Here is a 22235-nt window from a genome sequence, read left to right as displayed (position 1 = left end):
TCCCAGCATCAGAGTCTTTTCCAATGAGTCAACTCTTCCCATGAGGTGGCCAAAGTACTGGAGTTTCAGCTTTAGCATCATTCCTTCCAAAGAATACCCAGGGCTGATCTCCTTCAGAATGGACTGGTTGGATCCCCTTGCAGTCCAAGGGACTCTCAAGAGTCTTCTCCAACACCACAGTTCAAAAGCATCAATTCTTCGGTGCTCAGCTTAACTGCAAAAGCTAGATGATGGATACAGGGTGTTCTTTGTATTCTTTTCTACGTCTGTATATGTTGACATTTTCTGTACTAAAATGTTGTTAAAATATGATTATGTATAACTAGTGACTTATACCTGCTGAAATTAACATGTAAAGAATCATCTATTCAAATGTCTTCTGAAGCATGGAAATTTAAATCCTGGCTATTAGCATGAATTGAACTTCACTTACCATGCATTTATCCAGCAGCCACTAAATGCTTTCCTGTAGATTTTTCTCATTTAATTTCTGCAAAGGTAGGTGTCATCCCCATTTTACAAAGGAGGGAAATGCAGACTCTAGATAAGTAATACACAGGTAGAAAATAGCATAATTGGAATTTTTCCTTCATTTAGTCCGTCTCCCCAAATTCATGTTTTATTTCTGCTATACCATGCTGCTTCTCAGACATATCTGACCACCTTTTCCTCCATGCTGTTTTTCTTTTAGTAGTGAAAGCCTGGCACAACAGGTGGACAAACGTGTGGAAGATTTCTGGAGTCTTTGTCCTCTCCTTTCCTGTTAAGGCAGCTAGAGGTCCCAAAAAAAGTGTAGGTGAAAAGTGAAAGTCACTCAGACATGTGTGATTCTTTGCAACCCCATGAACTATACAGTCCATGGAATTCTCCAGACCAGAATACTGGAATGGGTAGCCTTTCCCTTCTTCAGAAGATCTTCCCAACCCAGGAATCAAACCCAGGTCTCCCGTCTTGCAGGCAGATTCTTTACCAGCTGAGCCAGCAGGGAAGCCCTGAGTTCCAAAGCAGAAGTTAAAAGTTTACTGCACCTGAAGGAAACCATGAAACAAAGAATTGATAAAATTCTAGACCTAACTCACCAAGCTTTTGTTCTCCAAGAGTCCATTTGACCATTATTGCATACATTTGTGTCAGTTACTGTTCAAGATACCAAGCTGATATCCTCATCTCACTTTCGGAACATAAATTAAGAGCTCAGCCTTGAGGACTTTATGCTAACCTTGAGAGCATTATGCTAAGTGAAATAAGTCAGATAAAGACAAACTCTGTATAATCTCACTTAATATTTGGAATCTAAAATAACCAAACTCAGGGACTTCCCTGGTGGTCCCTTGGCTAAGACTCAACACAGGGGGCCCAGGTTCAATCCCTGATCAGGAAACTAGATCCCACAGGCTGCAACTAAGACCCAGTGTAGCCAAACAAACAAATACATACATAAATACCAAACTCTTAGAAATAGAGTAGATTTGCAATTGCCAGGGGTGTACTGAGGGGCAGGGGTGTGGTGAAAGAAAGAAGAATGGGTAAAGGTGGTCAAAGTGTGCATCCTTCAGTTATAAGATAGATGAGTTCTGGGGATCTAATGTACAGAATTGTGACTATGGTTAATTCTGTACTGTATAGTTGAAACTTACTAAGAGAATAAATCTTAAAAGTTCTCAAGGCAGGAAAAAAAATGGTAACTGTAAGGTGATGGATGTGTTAACTAAACTTACTGTGGAAAACACTTTGCAATATAAGCTTATGTCAAATCATCATGTTGTGTGCCTTAAACTTAATGTTATACATCAGTTATCTTTCAGTAAAGCTGGTGGGGACAGTGGTCTTAATCCTAACACAATTACCTCTCTCCTCCTCCCTAACATATCCCCACTCCAGCCTCAGTCGGAAGCAGCACCTACACAGTTCAGGAAATGGACAAGGTACAAGATAGGAATGGAGTAGCCTGTCCAGCCGCCCCTTGCTTTCTCCTTTCTCTTAGTAAGAACATACCAAGTTTGCAATCTAAGGAAGCTTGGGACAGCTCCCTAATTCCAAACCAGTTATTAACAGTGGGCCTTTAAGAATATGTAATATAGAGTGCAACACAGTTTAAAAGCCCCATCATAAAGTGTGTGGAGGAAAGAGACCAGATTTTGTAAACACTCCTGTTTAAAGCAAGACTTGAATCAAAGAAAGGCCTTATGTGGGATCTGGGTATTTACATTCCCTTTATTCTCCATCACCTACCCATCCTGCAAATAAAAATCACCATACTTAGGCAAATCTAGACTTACCTATGCTTAAAATAACCCCATCTGACTAGCCTACAGAGTGGGTCATGTGGGGTAGACTTAACTCCATGGTGTACTTTCCCTGCCCCTGGATTTCTGCAACTCTGGGCCAGAAAAACCTAAGATGACAGAGTAAGAGCACAAACTCCGGTTTTATCCAGAGAGCTGTCCTTTGACCTAGCAAGAATATACTGAGTCACCAGAGAAGCTATAACATATTTGATTCTTTTTAAAAAATATTAGATGCTTGAACCTTAAGAGTTGGAAAACTAAAATATGAGAAATTGAGAATTTCAAGTAAGAGTGAGAGAATACCTACAGATTATTTAAGGGCATAAACTCAAAAATGCCCCTGCCTAACCTATTGAGAAGGCTTTCAGTAGGATGAAAAGGTGAGAGCTGCCTTTTCCCCTGGCTAACACATCTCTCTAACAGCAGAAAATTAATAGCTGGGGTAAGGTATTATTTGGGACTTCCCGGGTAGCGCTAGTGGTAAAGAACCCACCTGCCAATGCAGGAGACAGAAGAAATGCGAGTTTGATCCCTGAGCTGGGGAGATCCCCTGGAGGTGGGCATGGCAACCCACTCCAATATTCTTGCCTGGAAAATCCCATGAACAGAGGAACCTGGAGGGCTACAGTCCATGGGGTCTCAATGAGTTGGACACTACTGAAGTGACTTAGCACACAGCACGAGGTATTATTTAGTAAAGAACTGAAGCCCATACCTTGATTTAAATTTAGATATTTAGTTTTTCACATGTACTAAAAACTGATTTTTCCATCCTTCTGCCATCTGTACACATGTGCACAAGATCTAGAAGGAAGTACTCAGGTATCCCTCTTCCCCTTGAGCTCTTCAAATGAAACTCATTTTGCTTTTCCCCTCCCCAACTTTTTTATCTTTAGCAAGGTACCGCCTTTTGTAAATAATCCAGGCTCAAAACTTTATCTTCATTTTTCCGATTTACTTTTCATTTCATAATCCTAAACTTAATTCTGCAATCCAACTAGACTAGGAGGGAAATAAGGAAACTACAGAACCCAAAAAGCTGCAGCACATGAATAGATGTTGAGTATTTTCAAATAGCCCAGAGATTATAGGATGGAGTGAAGAGATGAAGTTGGTGGGGTACACTCCTGAGCTACAGAAGGAATGGTACAGAAGCTAAAACACAAGTCATTTATTGGAGTTGTTCATTCGTGTATGCATGTTAAGTCACTTCAGTCGTGTCTGACTCTTTGTGACTCCATGGACTGTAGCCCGCCAGGCTCCTCTGTTCATGGGATTTCCCAGGCAAGAATACTGGAGTGGGTTGCCATGCCCTCTTCCAGGGGATATTCCCAACACAGAGATCAAACCTGCGTCTCTTATGTCTCCTGCACTGGCTGGTGAGTTCTTTACCACTAGTGCCACCTGGGGAGGCCGAGTTGTCCACAGTCAGCGTTAAAGAGCTTCTTGGTGGTTCTGCCATTCCCGGACCATAGCACTCCATGGCTTCCACGATATTCATGTCCTCTTCTGCCTTGCCAAAGACCACAGCTTTGCCATCCAACCATTCAGTCTTGACAGTGCAAACTGGGAACAGTTTGTGTCGGATCCAGTATTTGCCATGGAGAAGATGCTGGGACCCATGTGCTTCGGGATGAAAGTCTCCTCATCATATCTCTCCCCACAGATGGATTTGCCATTAGTGCCATTATAGTGTGTGAAGTCACCACCCTGGCACAATCATTCACAATCTTTTCACAATCTGTGAAAGCAGGAACCTTTTTAATGAAGTCCTTTCTCCCCAGTGCTCAGAGTATGAAAGTTTTCTGCTGTCTTTGCAACTTGGTCTACAAACACCTCGAAAAAGACATGGTCCAAGGGCTTATCACGCACAGCGTTATCAAAGAAAACAGCGGAGTTGACTGGCTGGGAGGTGGTAGTGTCTGCAAAGCCAAACTTTCTTCATTCTTTAGTGCAAATTGCTTGTCCTCCTGGAAAGGAACCTCTTTTGCATTTTAACCTTTATCTTCACAAGTAAGGACTTCAACTCAAACAACTCTTTACCATATTTCCTTAAGATGACTGAGTCTTATTGCCCTCTTTGAATTTAACCTTTCCTGTCTGCCCCGACTATCTTGCCTGACTTCCATTGTGATCGTCTTCAAATATTGCTTTCATCTTGAGACTCCTCTGAACATTACCCTACAGAGTGTCTAGGCCCTATCCAACCCTGGGTTTGAGCAGGCTTGTGGACAAGGATGATAGCATGTGAAAATACTTAGCATCATCCCTGGCATATAGCAGGCACTGTTGACTTCTTTTTCTTTTTATCGAGCTAGTTTCTTTACTGTCCCAAAGACTACCAGTGGTAGTCCAAGGCCTACCTTGGAGATATTGTAGATTTGGTTCCAGACCATCACAATAAAGTAAATCACATGAGTTTTTTGGTTTCTCGGTGCCTATGAGTTATATTTACACTATCCTGTAGTCTATGAAGTGTGCAAAGCATTGTATCTTAAAAATACATACCTTAATTTAAAAATATTTTATTACTAAAAAATGCTACCCATCGGGCTTCCCTGGTGGCTCAGTGGTAAATAATCCTCATTCCAATGCAGGAAACACAGGTTTGATCTCTGATCTGGGATGATCCCACATGCAGCAGAGCAACTAAGCCCGTGTGCCACAATTATTGAACCTGTGCTCTGGAGCCTGGGAACCAATACTACCAAGCCCATGCACAACTACTGAAGTCCAGGCATTGTGGAGCCCATACTCCTCAACGAGAGAAGCCAACACAATGAGGAGCCCACGCACCACAACGAAGAGTCGCCCTCCACTTGCCGCAACTAGAGAAAAGCCTGCACAGCAACAAAGGCCCAGGACAGCCAAAAATAAATTAAAAAATATATTTTTAAATGAAACCCATCATTTATGCCTTCAGCGAGTTGTATTAACATCAAAGATCACAAATAAAATGTGATCACCATAACAAATATAATGAAGGTTTGAAGCATTGCAAGGATACCAAAATGGGACACCGAGACATGAAATGAGCAAATGCTGTGGCAAAAATGGCAACAGTGCACTTGTTTGATGCCACAAGCCTTCAATTGATAAAAAACACAATATATGTAAATTGAAATAAAGCTCAATAAAATGAAATATATCTGTATTCTCCCTCCAAGAAGTGTATTCACTTCAACCTTCTGCCTCTCCAAATCTAGCAAATGTGAACAAATTCAAATTCTATGTTCAAATTTTAAAACTACCTTAAAGGTCACAGAAGTAGGAGCAAATGGAAAACCACACCTTATTTTTGGCTAAGAAATTCAACATCATAAAAATAATGTTATTTAACATGTCCAAAAATACTAATAAGGTTCTAGGAGGGACAAAAGAAATGGGAGGAGGGGAGCTAGCAAGGCTGATTCTAAAGCTCATATGGAAAAAATAAACAAGAATGGCCAGAAAACTGGCAAAGAAGAGTGATAAAGGGAGATGAGCATCTGGTAGATATAAGACCATAAAGCCTCAGTAAGGGCACTAATCCATCCTCAGGACCTAAACACTTCCCAAACATACCAGCTCCAAATACAAATGCATTGAGGATTAGGTTTCAACATAAGAATTTTGGGAGGACAAAAACTTAAGTCTGTAGCACCAAATGTCCATGGATAGGGAACTACAGAAGAAAAAAAAAGCAGTGATAGTATAATATAAACGATATATCATTAAGTTAAGAAGTAAGGTGTAGAAAGTGTATATACTGTGCTACTTTTTAATAAAAAGAGAAGCTATATAGATAAATACACATACCCACGAGGACAGTAATGCAAGCAGGACTTTTCAGTGTATACCTTTTGATACTGTTTTGTTTTTTAAACCATATGAGTAAAGTGTATTACTTTTTTTTTTTTTTTTTACCTTTTTTAAAAGAAGATAATGCCTTCCTAACTATAAACAGAAATTTAAGAGTTGGGAAGAGGACTTGTCTGGTAGTTCAGCAGTTGAGAATCTGACATCCATGGAAGGAGAAGTAGGAAAGGGCCTGCTCTAGGGCCTGGGAGCCTCAACTACTGAGCCCACACGCTACAACTACTGAAGCCTGCACACCCAGAGCCCATGCTCCACAGCAAGAGAAGCCACTACGATGGTTGGGGAACCAAGATTCCACGTGCCACAGGGCAACTAAACCCCTGCACCACAACTACTGAGTCCACACTCCGAAGCCCATGCTCTGCAACAAGAAAGTCCACTGCAATGAGAAGCCCACGCACGGAAACAAAGAATAGCCCCAGTTTGCTGCAACTAGAGGAAGTCCGGGCACAGCAAAGAAAATCCAGTGCAACCAAAAATTAATTAATTAAACTATTTAGAAATTACTATGTATAAAATATCAAGAATATATTAAATACCACAAGGAATTATATTCAATATCTTGTAATAATTTTAAATGGAGTATAATCTATAGAAATACTAAATCACAGGTTCCCCTGGTGGCTCAGTGGTAAGGAATCCTCCTGCCAGTGCAGGGAACATGGGTTCAATCCCTGGTCTGGGAAGAGACCACATGCTGCGGAGTAACTAAGCTCATGTGCCTCCACTATTGAGCCTGTGCGCTATGGCTCGGGAGCTGAAACTCCTGAGCCCATGTGCCACAACTACTGCAGCCTACGCACCTAGAGCCTGTACTCTGCAACAAGAGAAACCACCGCAATGAGAAGCTTGTGCATCACAACTAGAGGGGAGCCCCTACTCACTGCAACTAGAGAAAAGCCCATGCAGCAACGAAGACAAAACACAGCCTAAATAAATAAAAAATTTAAAAAATGACCAGATCACTATGCTGATATATCTGAAACTAATACAATAATGTAAATCAACTATACTTCAACAGAAACAAAAGTGTTTAAGACCATGCTTTCTATGCAGGGGCCACAGGTTCGATCCCTGGTTGGGAATTAAGATCACCACATGCCACAGCCAAATGGCACAACCAAATTAAAAAAAAACCAATTTTTTAAGAGAAAGACAGATACTGTGTAATCTTTTATTTGGGGAGTCTTATAAACTCACAGAGAACAGATTAGTGGTTGTCAGGGGCAAGGAGTGAAGGATGGGCAAAATGGATGAAGGAAGTCAAACAAACTTCCAGTTAGTTATAACATAAATAGGTAAGGGGAATGTAATGTACAGAATGGCAAATATAGTTAATATTGTATTGCATATTGAAAGTTGTTAAGAGAGTAAATCTTAAAAATTCTTATTGCAAGGAAAAAATATTCTTTATGTATGGTGATGGGTGTTAACTAGATTTATTTTAGTGACCATTTTGCAGTACATACAAATATAAAATCATTATGTTGTCCATCTGAAACTAATATAATATTTAATGTCAATTATACCACAATTCAGAAAAAGATAAAACTTGGCAAGTTTGTTTTTGTCCCTCAAAGAGTTCCTCCATATAAAAATCTGATAAGAAGCCTGATTCTTGGTCCTGGAAGGTTATGCTCCTCTAGACTCAAGGATTTCTCCAGTGGTTTCTCTAGAAACCTTCTGAGTATATCACATGATGAAGTGGGAGAAAGCTTACGCTTGAGACTCCTGTATATTGTTGTTGTTCGGTTGCTGAGTCATGTCTGACTCTTTGTGATTCCATGGACTACATCATGAAGGCCTTCCCTTGTGGCTCAGCTGGTAAAGAATCCGCCTGCAATGTGGAAGACCTGGGTTCGATCCCTGTATTGGGAAGATCCCCTGGAGAAGGGAAAGGCTACCGACTCCAGTATTCTGGCCTAGAGAATTCCATGGACTGTATAGTTCATGGGGTTGCAAACAGTCAAACACGACTAGAGCGATTTTCACTTCACTACAGCATGTACAGTCTTCACCTTCTTCCACTATCTCCTGGAATTCGCTCAAGTTCATGTCCATTGAGTCAGTGATGCTATCTAACCATCAGTCCCTTATACTACTGTCTTTCAAATCCTAGTTCTGTCAACAACCAGTTCCATGATGTTGAATATTTCAAATCACTAAAGCATTCTGGTGGCTGAGACCTTAATGAATCTGCCTGCAATGCAGGAGACCCAGGTTCAATCCCTGGGTCAGAAAGATCCCCTGGAGAAGAGAATGGCTACCCACTCCAGTATCCTTGTCTGGAGAATTCCATGGACAGAGGAGCCTCGCTTTACCATCCATTGGGTCGCAAAGAGTCAGACATGACTGAGTGACTAACACTTTCTAACAAACCAATCTGAGCCTTGTTCTCCTTATTTGTAAATTTAGAAATAATAATGCTCATCTCATAATGTTATAGTGATTTAGAGATAAGGCATGTGAAAATCCCTGATATGGTAACTGACCCAAACCCATCCCTCTTCTTATCCACAAAGTGATTTACAAATTGATGAAGAAACAAGTGAACAGCTTCCCCAAGCAGTAATATTTGCCTTATTTATCGAAACCTGTACTACCAGTTTCTAAACACAGGGGCAAACCAGGTCTCTTAGAAGTTTGCCTTGGCTTGTCTATAGCACTTTGGTTTTGAAACATTGTGCTCTTGAGGTGTGTCACACTATGTCCTGATTTTAAATGTTAAATCTGGCTTTGTCAAGGATATTTGGTTTGTAAGGATCTCTCAAGTTTCCATGAGGTCCTCAGGTATGACAAGGCAGAGTCTCTGCCCCTTACGTGATAACCATCTATAGAGAATATAAGATATTTAAATAAATAGCAGTTACACAAGGCAGAAAGTAATGTGTGTCTTAAGGACAAAAGAGATGTACATAGAAAATGCTATGGAGATTTAATAAGGAAAAATTACTTCCAACTGGAGACAATAAAAAATGGATTTACTCAATCTTTCGTTAGACATTTATCATAGATGTGTCTCTGCAAGGTATTAGGCTAGACACAGAATACAAAATTTAAATTTTATCACACTTGTTCTGGGGGAAGTAAGAACTAAGGGGGAAAGCCATAGGAAAAAACAATTGCAGTACTATGGGTTAGGGACTGTTTTATAAGAGGTATGTTCAATGTGCTTTGGAAGTAGAGATCAAGAGTGATTAACTCAGTGTACAGAGACTGAGCAAAAAATGATGTTTGAGCTGGTTTTTGAAGGATAAGGAGGAGTTTGCCAGATAGAGAAGATTGGAAAAGATATTTATTAAGACGTTGTCTTTTTATTTTGAAAAATGGGAAGACTCTAAATATTCAGAAGTAGGGTAAATCCAGAATTGATCAACAAAGATCAGAAAATCAGAAGAAAGTATGAAGTGAAATAGTTCTTACTATGATATGTGAGTAGAAATTGATGAATCTGATCCAGTTTATGGTGGGATTAAAGACAGTGAGGAACACTATTAAAGACATTCAAACTGGGACAGGATAAGGTTAGAACTTTGAATTAAGGATATTAAGTTTATAGTTGTATACAGGATAAGTTGCTTAAGGGTACACTAAGAGCAAGGAGGACAAGTAGGAGACTATTGAAATAGCTAGGTAAGAAGTAACGAAATCAGACTTCCCCGGTAGGCCAGCATGGGTTCACCTAAGCCAATGCAAGGGACATGGGTTCAACCAAGTCCATGCGCCACAACTACTGAGCCCGTGTGCTGCAACCACTGAAGCCCGTACACCTAGAGCCTGTACTGCACAAGAGAAGCCGCCGCAATGAGAGCCCCACACATCGCAACAGAGTAGCCCCCATTAGTCTCAACTAGAGAAAGCCTGTGTGCAGCAACAAAGACCCAACGCAGCCAAAATAAATAAATAAAATACTAAAAAGTACCAATATCATGTAGAAAGTGGCAGGAGGAACAGAAGGGAGAGGCCAAATGACAGAAGTATTGCAGACATGGGGTGTGGTTATTGGCAACCTGCGTGCTTGAGAGGACGCTGTACCATTAACAGAAATAAGAAATGTAAGGCTTGGGGGAAGTCAAAAGTGGACACACTAGTTTTGTGAATCTACAGAAGATCAGTTTCCATACAGCAATAGAAACAATAGGTAAGATGGGACAAGTGGTTAAGGAGTAATTGGAAGTGAGAAAGTAGAGGCAGCAAACATGGCTACTTTTTGTGAACTTTGGCAGTGAAGGAAAAGAGTGTATGAGGAAAGATATTGAGGGTTTTCATTGTATGATGAACTGGAGAGATTGAGCTTACTTGTAGATGGAAAGGGAAAACGAAAAGCTGACCAAAACTTGACAAAAGAGAATGGGGTAAATGATAGAGCAAGGTTATGGTTTCAGAGGTATTAGTGGAGAAAAAGATAGGACCTATTTGTGTGACAATAATTTCTAAGCATAAGAGATAAAGAATTTCAGTTTCTACTTCAGATGATCTCAGATGATTTGCAGATAATTTTTTTTCCTGTATGGAAAATCTCACCCTGCTTTTTTTTCCCAGTCCCTTGGCAATTAAAGCAATTTCAGATTGGCTTGCAACATAGCCTACTTAGTAAGAGACACTGTTAAAGTAGAATGGGAGTTCTGTCATTGTTTTCCCTAGTATTCCTGCTGTAGAGAACCGCTTGTTCAACCACCTCAGATTTGATATCACAATACTCTATGACTGGCTCTTCAAAAAAAGCTGTTCAATCTGGATAGATGTTGATTTTCACAACTTTCCCAATTCAGACATTTTAAAAGCCAGGAGTAAAAGAATAAAACTTCTAGAAGAAAACATAAAAGAATAGCTTCATGACCTTAGAATAGGCAATGACTTCTTAAACAGGACAAAAACACACTAATCATAAAGAAAGGGAAGATAAACTGGATACTATTAAACAATTGTTGAGTTTTGTTTATCAAAAGACATCAATAAGACTAGAAAAAGACCAAAACACAGAGTGAAAGATGTCCTCAATATGTAAATAGACACATACTCAGAATACATAAGGAGAAGGCAATGGCACCCCACTCCAGTACTCTTGCCTGGAAAATCCCATGGACGGAGGAGCCTGGGAGGCTGCAGTCCGTGGGGTCGCTAAGAGTCGGACACGACTGAGCGACTTCACTTTCATTTTTCACTTTCATGCATTGGAGAAGGAAATGGCAACCCACTCCAGTGTTCTTGCCTGGAGAATCCCAGGGACAAGGGAGCCTGGTGGGCTGCCGTCTATGGAGTTGCTAAGAGTTAGACACGACTGAAGCGACTTAGCAGTAACAGCAGCAGCAGAATACATAAAGAATGTCTATAAATCAGTAAGAAACAACTAAAATGAAAACAGGAAATATTCAAGTGTTGGATAAGGATTTGGAGCAACTAGAACACTCATACATAGCTGGTGAGAGTCTATATTGGTACAACCACCTTGAAAAACAGTTTACTTGTATCTCATAAGCAAATCCAGCACTAAGCATCTATAGAGCAGAAACAACTGGGTTCTATGCATATGTCCTACAGTAGAATGAATGAATAATGTAGCACACTTATATAGTGTAATACTACTCAACAATGGGAATGAAAGAACCGCAACTACACACAACAATATATATGAATTATACTACACACATCATAGTGGGCTAAGAAGTCAGAGTTCATACTGCATGATTAGAATTCAGAAACAGGCAAAGATAATCTAATCAGTTAGAAAAGAGGATAGTGGTTGTCCCTGGTGTGTGTGATGGGGGAGCAATGTAGCAACCAGAAAGGGGAGCAAGAGAAATTTCTGGAGTGTGGATAACATTTTCTTTCTTGATCTGACAATAGTTATACAGGTGATTTCAACTTGTGAAATTCACTGAGATGTACATTTATGATTCATGCACTCTTCTGTGTATATGCTATACTTCAGAATTTATTTTTTAAGACAGAGATCTCAAGTCTGTCAACCTTGTCCTCATGATAGGCTCAAATCAAGACATGATCAGGATTGTCATTTATTATTTTCTTTCCTTTTTCATCCATTTATTAAAATTATTCACATTTTTCATTAGTTTCTGCCTTCCAAATCTCTAACTGGCAAGTTCTCCACATCTTGAAACCCTTTAATGATTTCCACACAAGAGAATATTATGCCAAGTTCTGTGCTTTGTGGTCTGTGCTTTTGTGTTATAGAGAACAGAGTATCTCCCTTAATCCACAAATCTAATGAAATTGCTCAAATAACCAAATGGGTAATAACAAACACTTAGTTTGAAATTCACAAGCATAAAATCCTTACAGCACTACTACAGCTACGGAATCCTTGGTTTGGTCAGTTCTCTTGACGCCTTTGTTGCCACATTCTAGTCTTCCGGTCTCCTTGAGAACATTTTGGGTGATAACACCAAGTTCAAGGAACAGTAATGATAGTGGAGGCATGTTGAGGTCAGGAGGTCCTTGTTCATTAGTTATTCAGCATTCTGAAGAGACCACGAACTATGCAAAAATACTTTCAGTATGGACATCTAGGTACTAGAGGAAAAAAAACAAAACATGTTACCACAGTAGTAGAAAATAAAAACAAGCTTAATGTCATGGATTCCTAGGATTCAAAAAATACTACATTCCTGGTTCAGAGGGCATGCACATTTTGATCGGTATTGCATTTCACCAAAAATGTGATTTGGAATAAATGACATTTTTAATAACGTTCCATTTCTAACCCAGGAACATGATATATCTTTTCATTTATTTTCTTGTTCTTTGATATAAAGTTTTAAAGATTTCTCATTTAGTCCCTGCCCATTTCTTACAATGTTAATTTCTAAATAAAAAGTGAATCCATTTTCCTCTTTAAATTACATCTCTTGTAGTATAATTCAGGAAGGAAAGACTTTCTACTAATAGTCGCAGATAAATCTGTCTTTTAGTTTTGGCTAGGACAAAGGGAAGAAGAGGAACGAACACATGGTTGTGTTTCAGCCTTTTTTGTTTTGGTGGTGAAAATCTGAATGTGTTATCTCTAATCAGCTAATTTTCCATTATTATTGCTCTTCTACAGTACTGCCATTAGGCCCAGGAAAAATAAATTATTAAAGAACATGCAAGTGTCTCTGACACTCAGGATGGTATAAAACCCTTAACAGTCACCTGCATGATTAATTTCGTTTGGTTTTCAGGGAAACATGTCACATTTGTTGCTCTGTCTTTGAAATAAAAGGCAACTATGTTCAAATGCCACAAAGCAGAGATTCTCAAACTTCTTAACTCAAGACCCCTTTACATTCTTAAAAATTGTGGGCCCTAAAGAGCTTTTGTTTATGTGGATTACATCTATTGACATTCACCATAATCTAAATTAAAACTGAAAAAATTATCATTTAGCAATAATAATAAACCCATTATGTGTTAATATAGATGACATTTTTCTGAAAAATAAGTATATTTTCCCAAACCAAAAAAATTTCATGAGAAGAGTGACACTGTTTTATGTTTTGCAGATCTCTTCAATGCCTGGCTTAATAGAAGACAGATGGATTTTCATCTGCTGCTGCACTCAATTTGTTAGAGTATCACACATCATACAGCCTCTAGAAAATTCCATTGTACATCTGTAAGGGAATGAACATGCAAATGATGTCTTAGTATTCTTAGGAAAGTAGTTTTGACTTTGTAAACCTCCCAAATGGAAGTGGGAACTTCCTGCAATCCCCAGACCACAATTTGAGAGCCACTACCACAGAGGGTTGGCAACTTCACATGGTTCAACCTTACATAATCTTGTTCCTCAAAATATTCAGCACCCATATGTCAAATAATTACTTACATTTCTTTAAATATGGTATGCATTGCTTCTTAACAATTTTTATACTTTTCATTCTTTCAGTAATGTGTGGGTAGTATGACACATATATTCAACTTTCACCCAAATAAATTTCTGATTTCAGAAAATACGCTAGTAGAAAAGTGCTAAAGGATAAATGATACATATGAATACATGAACTTCCTGATAAATTCAGGAAAAAGAATGACTAATATGAAAACATTTTTTCATGTTATCACCACTCAAAGAAACCCAAATAAAGCAACAAACTGACAAACTCTTGGGGTTTTTTAATTGTAAAAATATGAATTCATATCTTTCATCATCACATTTAATGTTATCAAGTTTTTGGGAAAATGCTTGGTAATGGGGTATGAGCTGGTTCATAAGAGCTCAGGGGTACCTATTACCAAACTGCCTTTTAGTGAGCTCATCTTGGGATTTGCCCTGCCCTTTGTCCCAGAAACGCCACTTCTGAAAATTATTCTAGGGAGATTTTCATGGATATACACTAATATTTATGTTACAAATCCATAAGGCTGTATATTTTTATATTAAATGCTTTTTATAATATTGTTTTGTTGTTGTTGTTTAGTCGCTTAGTCATGTCCAACTCTTTGTAATCCTGTGGACTGTAGCCTGTCAGGCTCCTCTGTCCATGGGATTTCCCAGGCAAGAATACTGGAATAGGTTGCCATTTCCTTCTCCAGGAGATTTTCCTGACCCACAGATTGAATTCTTGCATCTCCTGCATTGGCAGGCAAATTCTTTACCACTGAGCCACCAAGGAAGGAATAATCTAAGTGTCCAGTGCTAGAGTTAAATAAATTAGGAAGTTATTGAGTAATATTCTGCAGTCATTAAAAGTGAATTTTAGAATTCAATAGTGACCAAAAAAAGTGTTCATGAAATAGTAAGTGAAAAGGAGCATGACAAATCAGTGGGTATAGTATGACACAGCACTGTAAAATATACATGTACTTTGTAGAGTAAGGAGGTTAGAAGACATGTGTGCCATGTCCAAATCTCATGTCGAATTCTCCAGAGGGAGCTTAGCAGGAGAGTTAGAGCGAAGGTCAAGTTCCTACTCTTCACCTAGTGTTGCGTCTTGGGCACAGGGCTGCCTACAGCCAAGGCAAGGAGATACATTTTTCTGAATTGTTCAAAAACGTCAGATAGACTATTGATAGCCCTGGGATTTCATCAGGGTACAGGTATTACTTTTGTGAAAAAAACAAAACAAAACAAAAAAAAACAACTATTTTTAAAATATATCTTTTTATAAGCAGACAAGTGATGGTAGTTGAAGCTGGAGAGTGGGTACATGGATATTCATTACACTGTTCTTTTTCTCCCTATGTTTGACATTTCCTTCAGTAAAAATATCTTTTCTGACACTCTTATGAACATAATACTTTATATAACTTGCTATTTGTTAAAATATTAAATCCATATCTCTTGTCATAACTGGGGCTTTTGGTCTCAAAATCTCTGACTTAATCCAAAGCCTGAAGAGTCTCTAAAAAATTAAAGCTTCACAGCAAATACAAGCCACTGTTAATTTAACTTGCAATGTTTCAGCAAGATTAACAGTGACCTTTTAGACTCCCACAAAGCACTATACTTACCTCAAGTACCCACTTAAAATCTAAGCCTGTGGGGGTTTTCGATTTGAAAAGATGAGTAGGTCTTGGTTGATAGTTCTGACCTGCGTCAGAAAAGTATTCAAAACTAGACACAGAAACTCTGTCCTTTTCCCCCCTTTCTTTGAGTAATTAAAAAATCCTTAAGTTGATGAGCTATTTATTTGACAATTATCAAAGCCTAAGTTGTCACTTAGGAGAAGGTAATGGCAACCCACTCCAGTACTCTTGCCTGGAAAATCCCATGGACAGAGGAGCCTGGTGGGCTGCAGTCCATGGCGTTGCTAAGAGTCGGCACGACTGAGAAGCTTTACTTTCACTTTTCACTTTCATGCATTAGAGAAGGAAATGGCAACCCACTCCAGTGTTCTTGCTTGGAGAATCCCAGGGGCAAGGGAGCCTGGTGGGCTGCTGTCTATGGGGTCGCGCAGAGTTGGACACGACTGAAGCGACTTAGCAGCAACAGCAGCAAGTTGTCACTTGCTGAAATGTTTGCTTGAAATCTGATCTTTCTAAGCTAATTGTCCCTTGTGCTTCAATCAAAGTCACAGGAAAGTTTTTCTCCTCTTACCAAATGTACTTATTTTGTGATCACTGTTCCATCCCTAACTGAAGTTGTTAACTTTAAATTAAATGGGAATTTTCTTTTTCACCTTGACCCCGCACATTCAAGAGAGATCAAATCAAATTTTATCTGTAAGCTTTGGACACATATATTCAATTTCTTTAACTATCTATCTCCGTTTGGAGGTCTCTTAGTCACTACATATATAGTTGTTCATGGGGAGGGGGAAGGCAGGGCTGACTAAATTAAAAATTTTTATTTTTATTTTTTTGAAGTATAGTTTTTATAATACTATATTAGCTTCAAGTGTACAGTGGAATGATTCAGTATTTTTACAGATTATATTAAGTGTTACTACAAGATAGCACATGTTCAAAAGTGATCCCCTTCTCCCCAAGCCTGATTCTCTTCCAATGTTTCCCAGCTTTTTTTGGTGGGGGGAGCCTCATTGTGAGGCACAAAGGATTTTAGTTCCCTGATCAGTAATTGAACCTGTGCCCTCTGCATTGGGAGCGTGGAATCTTAACCACTGGACCACCAGGGAAGTCCCTCCTTATCTTAATGAATGGCTCCATCATCCACCCAGTGGATGTTAGTGTCCTCAGCAGCATTATTTTTTCCCCTCACCTGATCTCTTCATATTTCCTCTCACCTGCTTCAAACTATTCTTTCCCACTGTGGCAAATGAGATCATGTCATCCCCTTGTTTAAAACCCTCGAGAAGTTTTTCATGGCTTTTAGGATGACAACAAAACCCTAAATCCTACATATGGTCTATAAGGCCCCAGATGATCTGACCCCTGCCTGCTCTAGCCACTTTCACATCCTATCAATTCTCCCAAAAAACCTGCATCTCCTTCCTACCTCAGGACTTCAAATATGATGTTTCCGCTATCTAGAAAGCTCTTTCTCCCTACAGCTCATTGCATTTCTAATTAATTAGATGACTAATTAGTGATCTGGAATGAACAGCAGTTAATCGTGGCTACTATTTCAGGGGAGCAATTCTGTGCTAAGCACCTCTTGCTGCTGCTGCTAAGTCGCTTCAGTCGCGTCCAACTCTGTGTGACCCCATAGACGGCAGCCCACCAGGCTCCCCCGTCCCTGGGATTCTCCAGGCAAGAACACTGGAGTGGGTTGCCATTTCCTGCTCCAATGCATGAAAGTGAAAAATGAAAGTGAAGTCGCTCAGCTGTGTCCGACTCTTAGCGACCCCATGGACTGCAACCCACCAGGCTCCTCCATCCATGGGATTTTCCAGGCAAGAGTACTGGAGTGGGGTGCCATTGCCTTCTCTGAAGCACCTCTTAGGTACTAAATAATTTAATTCCCTGAGCCACTGTATGAGGTGGGGCTCTGGGATTATAACTGAGGTGACAGTTAGAATCAGGTGAAAGTTAGAGTGTTAGTTGCTCAGTCATATCCGACTCTTTGTGACCCCATGGACTGCTCCTGCTGGGCTCCTCTGTCCATGGAATTCTCCAGGCAAGAACACTGTAGTGGGTAAACATTCCCTTCTCCAGGGCATCTTCTCAACCAGGGATTGAACCCAGTTCTCCTGTACTACAGGCAGATTGTTTACCATCTGAGCCACCAAGGAATCCCTATAATCAGCGAGAGGGAGAAAGAAGGGAGGAAGAAAGAAAGAAAGGTGGAAGGGAGGAAAGGATGGGGAAAGAAGAAAGGATTTTAAGGACTTAGATCATGCATTTGTAGAGGCTAGCAAGTCTAAAATTCATAGGACAAGCTGGCAGGTTAGTGATTCAGGTGAGTTATATAGCAGTTTTGAGTCTGAAGGCTGAAAACTTGGGCAGAATTTCTATGCTGCAGTTTGGAGGCAGAATTCTTTTTTTTTTTTTTTAATTCAGTTCAGTTCAGTTGCTCAGTCGTGTCCAGGTCTTTGTGACCCCATGAACCGCAGCACGCCAGGCCTCCCTGTCCATCACCAACTCCTGGAGTCCACACAAACCCATGTCCATCGAGTCGGTGATGCCATCCAACCATCTCATCCTCTGTCTTCCCCTTCTCCTCCTGCCCTCAATCTTTCCCAGCATCAGGGTCTTTTTTTAATTACTTTATTTTAATTGGAGGCTAATTACTTTACAATATTGTAGTGGTTTTAATTTCTTTTCGAATCCTCAGACTTTTGCATTTAAGGCCTTCAACTGATTGGGTGAGGATGAGGCCCACTCATGTTATAAACTGCTTTACTTTAAAACAGCTGATTGCATAATGTTAATCACATCTGGACAAATCGTGACATCACTTATATGAAGAATCTAAAATAGGCAAACTCAGATTGGTTGCCAGGGGCTGGGTAGGGAAGGAAGCATGAAGGTACAAGAGCACCATGTACTCCTTTGATCTAAGGGTACAAAGTTTTAGTTATGTAAGATAAATAAGTCCTAGAGATCTATTGTACAGAATAGACTCTATAGTTAACAATATTGTATTTTATACCTAAAAATGGACTGAGAGGGTAGACCTTATAATTGTTCTTACACTTGAAAAAAATTAATAATAATAAAGAAGGCAAGAGGAACCTTTTAGATGTAATGGGCATGTTTATATCACTACACACTGTAGTGATAGTTTCACAGACATATCAGTTCAGTTCAGTCACTCAGTCATGTCTGACTCTTTGTGACCCCATGAATCGCAGCACGCCAGGCCTCCCTGTCCATCACCAACTCCCGGAGTTTACTTAAACTCATGTCCATCGAGTCAGTGATGTCATCCAGCCATCTCATCCTCTGTCATCCCCTTCTTCTCCTGCCCCCAATCCCTCCCAGCATCAGAGTCTTTTCCAATGAGTCAACTCTTTACATGAGGTGGCCAAAGGACTGGAGTTTAAGCTTCAGCATCAGTTTCCAATGAACACCCAGGACTGATCTCCTTTAGGATGGACTGGTTGGATCTCCTTGCAGTCCAAGGGACTCTCAAGAGTCTTCTCCAACACCACAGTTCAAAAGCATCAATTCTTTGGGCTCAGCTTTCTTCACAGTCCAACTCCTATCCATACATGACCACTGGAAAAACCATAGACTTGACTAGACGGACCTTTGTTGGCAAAGTAATGTCTCTGCTTTTGAATATGCTATCTAGTTTGGTCATAACTTTCCTTCCAAGGAGTAAGCGTCTTTTAATTTCATGGCTGCAGTCACCATCTGCAGTGATTTTGGAGCTCCAAAAATAAAGCCTGACACTGTTTCCATTGTTTCCCCATCTATTTCCCATGAAGTGATGGGACAAGGTGCCATGATCTTAGTTTTCTGAATGCTGAGCTTTAAGCCAACTTTTTCACTCTCCTCTTTCACTTTCATCAAGAGGCTTTTTAGTTCTTCTTCACTTTCTGCCATTAGGGTAGCATCATCTGCATATCTGAGGTTATTGATATTTCTCCCGGCAATCTTGATTCCAGCTTGTGCTTCTTCCAGCCCAGTGTTTCTCATAAAGTTCTCTGCATATAAGTTAAACAAGCAGGGTGACAATATACAGCCTTGACGTACTCCTTTTCCTATTTGGAACCAGTCTGTTGTTCCATGTCCAGTTCTAACTGTTGCTTCCTGACCTGCATATAGGTTTCTCAAGAGGCAGGTCAGGTGGTCTGGTATTCCCATCTCTTGAAGAATTTTCCACAGTTTATTGTGATCCACACAGTCAAAGGCTTTGGCATAGTCAATAAAGCAGAAATAGATGTTTTTCTGGAACTCTCTTGCTTTTTCGATGATCCAATGGATATTGGCAATTTGACCTCTGGTTCCTCTGCCTTTTCTAAAACCAGCTTGAACATCTGCAAGTTCACTTCATGTATTGCCGAAGCCAATCTGATCACAGACATATACTTACCTACAAATTCATCAAATTATATACATTAAAAATGCACTGGTTTTGTTTGTTTTTTGTTTGTTTGGAGGTTTGGGGGTTTTTTTTTGGCCACGCTGTGTGGCATGTGGGATCCTAGTTCCCTGACCAGGGATCCAACCCATGCCCCCTGCAATGGAAGCATGGAGTCTTAACCACTGGACTGCCACGGAAATCCCATGTATGTACTGTTTTGTATTTCAATCATACCTCAATAAAGTAGTTGAAAAAATGTTCGTCACATCTACAAAAATACCCATAATCTAGTTAAGAAATAAAATTAAATGTCACAGTGGGGAAACATAAAAGCATAGTTGGCTAGTGAGCTGTTTATATATTTATGTATCCGGAATCTTCAAGGAGAACTGGGCTGAATAACTTAGAGCCAAGTAGTACTTGAAGTTATAAAACGAATGAATGAAATTCCCTGCAGAGAGTAACAGTGAGATGGGGAGAGGGATGATAGGAGACAACACCATCTTAGAGGGGTGGACGGAGAAAGTGGTATCGTTGAGGTGACTGAGAAAGAGCTACCTGTGAAGCTGGAGAAGTACCAAGAGACCATTAAGCCACAGAAATCAAGACAGGACAGAGTTATAATGGATGCTAGAGACAAGTCAAGGAAAGAAAGGACTAAAATGTCCCCACTGGATCTTGCATTTAGGAAATCCCTGGTGACCTTTAGCAAGAAGAGTTACTCCTGAGAGAAAGGTGAAGAAAGAGAGACCCTGAACTTAAGCTTTCTATTAAAAACGTGAAGGAATCTTGTATGGAAAAGGAAGGAGGGTAAGATAGTGATGATAAAGGAGGATATAGGATGGAAAAAGTTTGGGGGACGTGTGTGTTTGAGATAGAAGAACATGTTCATGTTCAGAAAGGAAAGGCAGTAAGAGAGAGACAGAGACAGAAGTTACAAGGGAAAAAAAGCGGGGTGGTAATTGACAAAGCAAGGTTCCTGAGGAGGCATGAGAGGATGGGATGTAGAACACAAGTAGCCTAGGACTAAAAGTGGGTTGAGTGGTGACATACAACAACTCTCAAGGAAGAGACAGCTCTCTGCATGTAGTAGAATAATAAATCCGTGAGTTGGAATGAACTTCAAAATATCTTCAGCTTCAAGATGTCCCTTGTGTTTCAGTGCTGCCAGTGCAGGAGACACGGATTCCTGGATTCCACATGCCGAGTGGCAACTAATCCTGTGCAGCACAACTACTGAGCCCACGCTCTAGAACCCACGAGCCACAACTATCGAGCCCGTGCTCCACCACTACTGAAGCCTGTGCACCTAGAGCCTGTTCTCTGCAACAAGAGCAGCCACCACAATGGGAAGTCCGCACACTAGAGCTAGAGAGTAACCCCTGCTCGCCGCAACTAAAGAAAGCCCGGTTGCAGCAACTAAGACCCAGGGCAGCCAATAATTAATTAATTAATTAAAAAATATATCTTTGGCTTCAGCCAGGTAGTGCATTAATGTTTCCACTTATCTTCAGAACCACATTTTAAACATTTAGGTAATAAGATTGCTGACATGTGCCTTCCAAAAAGAACAATACTGCTTAACACAGATCTGTGACAAAAACAGGCCATGCCTTATTTTACTATTTTCCTGATTCCCTGTGAGAGAACCCACCACCATTTGTAAGCTCTACTGACTCTTTTGCTGTATTTAAATAAGATGCTAGTAAAGAGGTTCTGCTCTTACGTTAGATATGAAGATGTTTACCTTGTTATTGATATGTATCATTCATGAAAAATATTATTTTAATTGGAAATACTAACTCCTTTAAAACATTTTTATAGAAGCATAGCTATAAACAAGGTTTCTATTTTGCCAAAAAGCTAAATCCCAGTAAAATGTCCTTCAGTCTGTTCCTGACACATAAATTCAGAGAAGTTATAAATGGAATTCAAGGTGCTCTTTAAAACTAAATGTGTACTATTGTGTGTACCTTCTGCATTCTAACAGGTCCTTCTCGCCTTTGAAATGCTATAGGTGGTGTGACTCCCCTTCAACTCAGCATTTTTGTGGGGATTAGAGGTTTGAGCTAGACTCTGACCCTCTCACCCTAAGACAAGGAGTTTTACCCAGCAGTTTGCAGGTTATCAGCCATGGACTCTAATATGTTTCTAATAATGTGTAAGCAACAATTTTATAGTCTTCAAGTGAGCTTGTTACCTGGCCCCCAAAGACT

The 22235-nt window shown here is 39.9% G+C and overlaps 1 pseudogene; it reads right to left on the bottom strand.

Moving 5' to 3' along the window:
* Positions 1-3303: 3303 nt before the first annotated feature.
* LOC129622108 (peptidyl-prolyl cis-trans isomerase A-like) lies at positions 3304-12587 on the bottom strand (annotated as a pseudogene).
* Positions 12588-22235: the final 9648 nt, after the last annotated feature.

The sequence above is a fragment of the Bubalus kerabau genome, chromosome 10 (assembly GCF_029407905.1).
Source record: "Bubalus kerabau isolate K-KA32 ecotype Philippines breed swamp buffalo chromosome 10, PCC_UOA_SB_1v2, whole genome shotgun sequence".
In the NCBI taxonomy this organism is placed as follows: domain Eukaryota; kingdom Metazoa; phylum Chordata; class Mammalia; order Artiodactyla; family Bovidae; genus Bubalus; species Bubalus kerabau.
The sequence above is the reverse complement of the archived record's forward strand: the minus strand, read 5'-3'. Positions and strand labels throughout refer to the sequence as shown.